Genomic DNA, 9,438 nt, shown 5'->3' on the forward strand with positions numbered 1-9,438 from the left:
ATCTCTTTCCAACTTTAACATCTCATTCACTTGTTTAATTAATAACATTTGGGACTGCGTTCTATTTTCAATAATTTCTTTCAACATGTTTGCTAGTTCCCCAGTAGAAGAGTCTGTTACCTTGGATTTATTGTTTCGCCCATGTTCTTTTGTAGCATCTCTTCCCATTGGTCGTTCCAATGAAGGGTCGTTGTGTCGGACATCAATATCATCCAAGTTCACCGAATTGAAAGTAGATGGTGATGATGTTACTGGACTTGCATGTCGATAACTTTTAGATTTTTTCTTCGACGAACTCGAAGAAAATTTTGGTGCATATCGCAACTCATGCCAACAATGTAGAAATGTGAAAGTAGACTTTTGTAGGCTCTTGTACATCTCTATTGCTTGAGAAATCTAATAAATTAAAAATAATGTCAATAACTATGACTATCAACATGATATTAATAATTAACAATAAAAGAATAATGATGGAGGTTACCTTATCTTGTTCTGTTGTTCCACTTTGATTTCTACCATCTATTTGGTTATAATATCCTTGAAATTTATTTACAGCAAGTTGGATTGTAGACCAACGATGCATCAACGAATTAGAATTTCAATCAAATTCAAACTCTTTGTACTGATGGAAATAGGCATGAACCCTTTCTCAATATTTTTGTTTAGTTTGATCGTTACCATGTGCAGCATCCGTACTAATATTTAGCCATGCTGACACGAGCATGCAATCCTCTTGCATTGAGAAATTTTTTATTCATACCTTTCTTTGAGTGTTGACTTCGGATGAATCAGGTAGGGATGGAGTGGTTGCCACATTTGCATATTCGTCTACAATATTCTAGTCATGATTGAGCAAATTTATGTAGTAATTTTCATTATTATCCCCTTTCATGGAAAACAAAATGCAATTGGTCAACCTGAAACAAAAATTAATATTTAAGGAATTCAATTAGATAACAGAAGATTTGATTAAAATTAGGCATTGATTAAAATTGATTAACAGTTTCTAGTTTACAACCTCATAATTCTCTCATCTATGAACATTGTTTCTCAATCATGATAGCTATCTTGTTGGACAAGTGTGCATGCTGGGTGCAGCTGTCTCATGGGGAGGTGAGGAATTGAGGCAGCACTAGGCTGCCTTCCTCTTAGCACCTCACACTTCAGGGGGCAATGGCTTAACCTTCCCCCAATAATGCTATTAATAGGAGATTAACCTAATTAAGCAAAATTAGAATACAAATTCCAACTTCTTTTCCACCTCCAAATAAAACATGATCTAACCAACACCAAGTAATTTAATTAACACAGAAAATTCAACTTGGGAAAAATTATACAAAGATTATCACATAGCATAGCCAATTTACAGAAGTAAAAAAAAAAAAAAAATTACACTCATTGTCTTCAGTTTTATGGATCCCTTCCTTATCCTTTAATCTCAAGCTCTATATGATACTTTTATCCTAACGCTTCAATAATTTAGAAGAAAATCTGTCATGGCAATTCTTACTTCCAATTTAGAACAAAAAAAAAAAAAAAAAATCAAGTATTGATTCTAAAGAATGAAAAAGGTAAGACCAACGGAACATTCTAAAAAAGTAAGTAGGGAAGAGAATATTAAATTAAGAAACTAAATGGGTTGCGCTGTAACAAGAGTTAATTAAAATGAAATTTACAGAAACAGATTTGCTGAGGAAGCTGCTGAAGAAGACGTTGAAGAAGATTTGCCAAGGAAGATGCTGAAGAAGACTCGCCAAGGGAAGACGTTGCTGGTTGCTATTGCTGTTCTGCCGGATCTGTTGTAGGGAAGACGCTGCAAGTTGTTGTTGTTGTTCCGCCGGATCTATTGCAAGGAAGATGCTGCAAGTTACTATTGTTCATGGCCGCTGAATCTGTTGGTGTCGCCGATGCTTGTTGCTGCTGTTGTTCGTGGCTGCCGGATCTGCTGCTGGCGCTGCTGCCCTACAACTCATCTTCACCCTTCCCGCGTCTGGTTCTCTTTTCCCGCCTTGAGCAGTTGGGGGGTGAGGAGGAGATAGGGAGAAAAATTCAATCGTCAACATTGACGAGATATTTCAAGGTTGTCAAAAATTTAGCGAGCAAAAATAACAATAATGAGCTCTGCTGGAGCTCATTTTCTAGAAGATTCTCGCCACAAATAGCTTTGGCGAGCTGAAAATAACACTGTTGGAGATAGCCTAAGGCATTTAAGTTTGATTCATCAAGGCCTAGGGATGGTAGTTTTTTTTTTTTTTTTTTTTTTTTTGGGGGGGGGGGGGGGGGGGGGTGTTGGGTTTTCACTCGTCGTATCTTCATTTCTATTCTTAGTCTTGTTTTTGTACCCATACCCTTACTATATTCGATATATTTCATTTTATCAAATTCATATCATATCTATAGATTAAATAACTTCATAATAATTTAATATTAATGCAACTTAAAAACTAAAAAGCAATAACTACAATAACAAATACTAGTTTGATTTGTCGATGGTTAAGATGAGAGATTGGAGAGGTCATAAAATTATGTTAGTTTTTAAGTTTTTGATAATATATATGATTTGGGTTTTTGTTTTTAATCTATAAATTATAATACCTAACATATATGTATAAAAGGGACATTATCTTTGCCACTCTATTCGTATCCAATGAGTATTTTAAATACTTGAATTATACCATTTTCATTAATATTTTTTACAAGATAAATTTTACAAATCACATTTAAGGTTTGCATAAATTATACCAACTACCTCTATGTTTTCAAAAATGATATCGACCTCGCTCGCCATTAAAGATTACATTAATTTGATAATTTTACCCTTATATTTAAACCATTGCTCTTTCTTTTTCTCTACTTTTTTCTATCCTTTTCTTTTTCCTCATTCATTTCCTTTTCTTTCTCATTTTCTAGTTATCTCTATCAAACCTTTCATGATTGTATGCCACATTGCACCCTTCACCATCGTTGTTGACTGAGTTTTGTTCAAATCTCTAATTTGAAAAACAAATGAAGAAAAAAAAATTATATTTCTTAAATTTCTAGGAGAAATAATGCACCAAATGGGTAGGGTATTACAGATGTTGGGTGGAAGAGCTCTCGAGCATCCTTTGGTCCTACACAAATGATAGCTTAGACTGCCACAAAGGAAATGCCATTTAGCTTATGTTATGGGTTCAAAGCATTTATTCCAATAAAGATTGGGTTACCGAGCTTCATAGTTGAGGATTGGGAGTTGAGGCAAGCAAAAAAGCACTGACTTAACCAAGGTCTATTAAACAAACATTGAGATCAAACACAAATCAGGCAAGAGGCCTACAACGGTAGGATAGCCAAGTACTACAACTAGAAGGTTAATGTGAGGTATTTTGTCCCCGATCAAGAACTTTGTTGAGCTAGTGTCAGCTACTCATGAGACTCTAACAAATTAATCCTAAATTGGGAAGGATCGTACAAAGTCATAGAAGTAGTGAGTTTGAGAGCTTAGAAACTAGAGAATTTGGAAAGTAAGCCTATCTTAAGGATGTGGAATGTACATAATTTGAGAAAATATTATCAATAACTGAGAAATGAACCACCTCCCTTGAATATTCACGTAAAGAGTCGAGAAAGAGACTATGTCACTCAAAAAAGCTCCACTAATGGAAAGAAATCACTCCACTTGCAAACCCAAGTATCAAAAAGAGAAAGGAACCACTCCACTTGCAAACCTAAGTTGAGAAAGGGACTATTCCACTTGCAAACCTAAGTCGAGAAAGGGACAACTCCACTCACATACCTAAGACGAGAACCCTATTTGCATTCTTAAGCCATCTTGGTAGGCTAGAGTATTGACGCTAAAAATCAAGTATTGTGCCACATCCTTACTCTTGAAATGGTCATTTTTTACGACTATCCTCTTTGGCAAAAAAAAAATAGTGAACCTTGCCAATTTGATATCACTTAAGAGATATAATTCTACCATAATCTTATGAGAAAAGAAGAGTAGAACTAACCACTCTTTGAGTAAAGAAGAGTAGAACTAATCATATTTTTTAGTGCAAGTTAAAATAATAAAAATAAAGAACTTTGATAATAATATACCTATGTGTATAACCAATAGATCAATAAACTAATAAAAATAATTTAAGACTACATTTGACGGCTAACACTTAATACTAGGAAGTCGCGATGTGTTCCTTGCTTAAATTTATAACACCATTATTTACACAAACTCCTGCATATTTTACTCTTTCAAAGTGTTTGGTTAGCTAGTGTTAAGTAATCTCTCCCTACTCCACCTTTATGAAACATTGGGCGTTTCAAAGCTTTCACCCATCTCATCACCTTTTTCCCAACGAAATACTAAATTTGAATCACAATAATCCTTTATAAAAATAACTTAAATTAATTAGTATTAGGGAGTCATGATTTCATATTATAATTGTAATACCTGGTATTGCATGGTCTTGGAAACTGTATAATTTTCGATTATTTTGAAAGGATCTCGAGTGGTTTGGAAAGTCCGAAAGTCGATTTTGAGAATTTAATTAATAAAATTTACTAAATCGATAGCAGGGAATGCCCTAGGATTTGGATGTCCAAGAAAGAAAGCATAAGATTAGAGAGCATCTTAAGGTAAGGCTAATGACACTAGAAGCAGTTCGACTAGGAATAATTTTTAGAATAAATTATGTTTATAAGCCCGAATGGATGCCGGTATCGAATGGTTGTAGGGGACTTCTGGGAAGATGAGGCAACTCTGAAGTACTTTCGAGTGGGATAAAGGTCCTGTGTAGGCGCAAGGATAAGATCAATCTTCCCGACTAAAGTCGGATATTAATTTTTGGATAAATCGAGATTTTGAGTGGCTTGATGATATTTAATTTCAAGCTTGGAGAGTCCAAGCGCAAATAGAAATTTCTCAAGTGGGATTATGAGAATTTAGAAGGGGTTAAATGTGTAATTACTACATATATATATATAATGCGTGTGAGGGCTTGCTGCCCAAGTTTTCTACAGTGCTCTTTTGTTCTCTAATATTTTGAAATGCAGAGAGATAGAGAGAGAGGGGGGCAGGGAGCCGAGAAGAGAGAAAGAGAAATCAGGAGATTGAGTGGGAGCAAGATCGCTGCCGGCCGACGATTGCCTGAAGCGGCAACAGCGACAGATCTAGCGGCTTAAAGAAGCTGCAGAAGCAATCATGGACGATAGTGGCAGCAATAGTGATGTGAATCAGGTTGCTAAAACCCACAAGATCCGTTGAGCATTCATGGAGGTCCAATGACAAGGGCAAGAACCAAGAAAATTACGGGAGAATTAAATAGGCTAATTGAACACATATCAAATTTAAGCATTGTTCAAGATTCTAATATGCCCGAATTAAGTATTTAAGATAGTCAATGCTTTATCAATGTTATCCAAGTCTCTGAAAGTAATCTGAGTTGATTGATTGATTGATTGAGAAGATTTGGGGTTGATTGATTGACAAGATTGCAAGATTTGGGATTGATTGATTGATTGAGAAGATTTTCAATATTGCAAGATTTAGGGGCTGATTGATTGATTGGTTGATTGATTAACAAGATTTGCAAGATTCGGGGATGATTGATTAATTGACAAGATTTGGGGATGATTGATTGATAAGATCCAGGTGCATAAAAAGGAATGGTTGAATATTTGACCACTTCCTTTATGTCCTACTTTGTTTTTAAATCTTTTCTATTTTAGATATTCTTGTTTCTTTATTATTAAATTTTGCTATTTCTTTCTTGTAATCAATTCTTACTAGGCCTAGGATTTGAATTATTTCCTTCCAATTTAGGATTGGTGTTTGGCTATATAAATCAATGTAACTCGAGAGGAATTTAGTTTTTGGACAATATTATTAGTGAGAGTTTTCTCTTTGTTTCTTCAACGAACTACTTTGAACTTATCAAGATTTCATCTTGTGGCATTCATTATTGACTTATCACTCACAACTCTTCTCTTCTATCTTGAGTGTGCCGTCAACCCTAACCTTATCATACATTTGGTTTTCATCTCTTTATAGATAACGGGTTAAGGTCCTTTGTTTTATTTATTACGAATCTGTTTTAGAACAATCATTGGCAAAGGAACCATTTTTGATCGTCGAGTCTCACCTTCCTTCGTGGGGTTCACATCATTGCGAAGCAGGAATGGCTGCGGTGGCTTGTGTGGTGGCGCACGACGGTGGCTGGTAGTAAACGCGCAGTGGCAGCGATGGGAGGCGATGCTAGAGACGGCCTTAACTGGTGGCATGAGGTGCTGTGTGTGGCAGAGGTGGTTGCGCGCAAGTCAGCTGGGTTGCTACTCGCGGCGATTGGCGGCTGAAGGCGGTGGTGCACGACGGTCAGGGGCTATCGATGACCGACGGAGGCCCTGGCAGTGGTGGCCGATAGCTATGGCTGGTGGCTATGTGCAAGAGGCGCATTGCGCTCACGCGGGAAGAAGAAGAAGAAGTGAAAGAGAAGAAGAAAAATAAAGAAAAAAGAAAAAGAAAAAGAAAAATAAAAAAAGAAATAAAAGAAATTCTGGAAAATAAGAAAATAAGGGAAAAAGATAGGAGAAAATTCTAAAAAATTTCAAAAAAAATTAAGGAAAAGTTTAGAAAATATTTCAGGAAAGGTGAAGTTCACATTTGGCTTGTAGAGTGGCGAGCTGAAGAAAGGTGAAGGTTAGGGGTGTCAACGGTTCGAATTGATCTGATTTTATTAAAATTCAGTAACTGAACCATTTTTAACGATTCCAAAAAAATAAGAAGCATAATCGAACAATTACATATATAAAACCAAACCATAACCAATCTGTCACATCGGACCTGTTTCGGTTATATCCAATTAACATTTAGCTTTTAACATTTTCACAAAATATGAAATTATAAACAAATTTGTTAATTAAAATAAACCCATAACTTCATTAATGCTTCAAGTCCTTAAGTAAAAGTAGAACGAAATAATTCATAAACTATCTCATCAAATGAGATTACATTGACTATTTAATATAGCAAGTGCATAAAAGTTTAAAAATAAAACAGTTCGTGAATAACAATAACTAACAACAAAAAAGAAATAAACAAAAACTAGCTAATTAAAATTGAAGCAACATAATCAAAGCAAAGTTCTCACTACTACCAGCGAGCAATATAGCGTATGTATATATATACCTAAAAAATTATAATATATATAAGTATAATATCGGTTTCGTTTTGGTTCAAACCACGGTTTGAAAAAAAAAATTCAGTAATCAAACCAAATTTATCGGTTCTTAATTTTTTAAAATCAGAACTTAACTTTTAAACCATAAAACCAATTCAAAAGGCACGGTTTGGTCCGGTTCACCGATTTTCGGATATTTTTTGACACCCGTAGTTGTGCTTCCTTTTTGTTTGGGATCGATTCCTCGAATGGAGCGAAGAGAAGGATGAAGCCTAGTGCCACCTAGGGTGTTTTCTGTTAAAATATAGTCCAATTCTTCAATTATTGATTTGCTGTGTGAGTAATCCAATTGATTATTCACCGGTAACGCCTGTAAATAGAAGTGGGTTGTTACAATAATACTAATTAATATTAGGTAATGGTTAATAAGATTAATAAATGTATCTTATTTTTAGATAATATTTATTTATTACACTTTATTTTGAGTGATAATAAATACATCATATGTTATAACATTTTATTGACTATTAAGAGTGTTGTAGTTAAAAAAAGTGTAATTAATAAATATTATCTAAAAATAAGATACATTTATAGTAATGCTAATCAGCTATCATAAATGTATAACTATTATGCGAAACACTGTGCGGAATTGGAGTTGATTTGGAAGAGTTAACGTTTTTTCTTTAATTTTGAAGATAATATTCAATTTAACGATACTTATAATATGTTTTCCTAATATTTGGATAGAATTTGCTTGTTAAATGATTCATTTTATATATCAAAAATATAATATGAAATATAATATTTATATTTCATAACAATATGTATGAACATGAAATGCCATCTCTATTGATCATCAAATAACTCTATAGCATTCCAATACAAAATTATTAAGTGTACGAAACCCTATAAACAAAATAAAATAAAATAAAAAAGTTTATTTTATTTTTTTAATACGGGTTAATGGGTTGGGTTAAAACTAATTCAAATCTGGTGGATCGGGGTAGCCGACAAAGGGCTTGTTTGTTACACCTTAAAAGCTGTAACTTTTAGCTTCTATCTTCAAAAAAGTGGGTATGTAGTGTTTGTTTTAGCTTTTAGAATTCCAGCTTATAGCTGTTGTTGTCAAAATACAACAATTAAAATTTATGATGTGGGGTCCACTTGAGCTCGGTGTCGAGTGAAGTTAGGTTGCCGTAAGAGATGTTGCTTCAAGGGAGATTGCCGTCAGGATGCTCACCGCAAGGATTGGCCGCTAGTTCTCGCTACTAGCTCTCGCCACAAGGTTTTGCCACTAGCTCTCGTCGCTAGCTCTTGCCACAAGGTCTTGCCATTAGCTCTCGCTGCTAGCTCTTGCCACAAGGTCTTTCCACAAGGTCTCGCCACTAGCTCTCGCCGCTAACTCTTGCCACAAGGTCTCACCACAAGGTCTCGCCACGAGGTCTCCCCACTAGCTCTCGCCGCTATCTCTTGCCACAAGCTCTCGCCACAAGGTCTCGCCACTAGCTCTCGCCGCTAGCTCTCGCCACAAGGTCTCACCACTAGTTCTCGCCATGAGGTCTCGCCATAAGGTCTCGCCACTAGCTCTCGCCGCTAGCTCTTGCCACAAGCTCTGACCACAAGCTCTGGCCACAAGGTCTCGCCACTAGCTCTCGCTGCTAGCTCTTGCCACAAGTTCTCGCCACTAGCTCTCGCCACGAGGTCTCGCCACTAGCTTTGCTGTAAGCTTCGCCACAAGGCTTGACCTTCGCCACTAGGTTTGCCGCAAGACCTTACCCTCTCCGCTAGGTTCGCCGCAAGACTTTTCCTTCGCTGCAAGGATTCGACCATGTTAATGCTGAGAAAATGGGTTAGAAGGCTCGCGGGAATCTTTCCCGCGAAGACCCTCCAATGCCAAAGTCAGTCCCGAATCCCCATTAATGTCCTGTAGCTGGGTATTTATAGGGCACGATTCTCAAGGGTGGCTGGTGTCGACACGTGGCGGTTGCTGAATGGGTCAGAGCCAAGCCAAAAAGGTGGGGGAGATTGCTACGACATAGCCTCGCGACAGCTGGGCCTCGCGGTAGTGTGCCTTGCAGTTAACACTGCCACGAGGTAGTTTCTCCTCGCGGCAAACAGCCGCGAGGCTGCACCTCATGGGATGCAGCCATGAGGTTGCCGCGCCTCGCGGCATGCAGCCGTGAGGTGCACGCCGCGAGGCTGCGGCGCCTCGCGGCTGCACGTTGCCAGCTGACAGCAATTGCCGCCAGCTTCTTCACTTCCTCTTTTTTTTTATTTTTTTTAT

The sequence above is a fragment of the Diospyros lotus genome, chromosome 15 (assembly GCF_014633365.1).
Source record: "Diospyros lotus cultivar Yz01 chromosome 15, ASM1463336v1, whole genome shotgun sequence".
NCBI lineage: Eukaryota > Viridiplantae > Streptophyta > Magnoliopsida > Ericales > Ebenaceae > Diospyros > Diospyros lotus.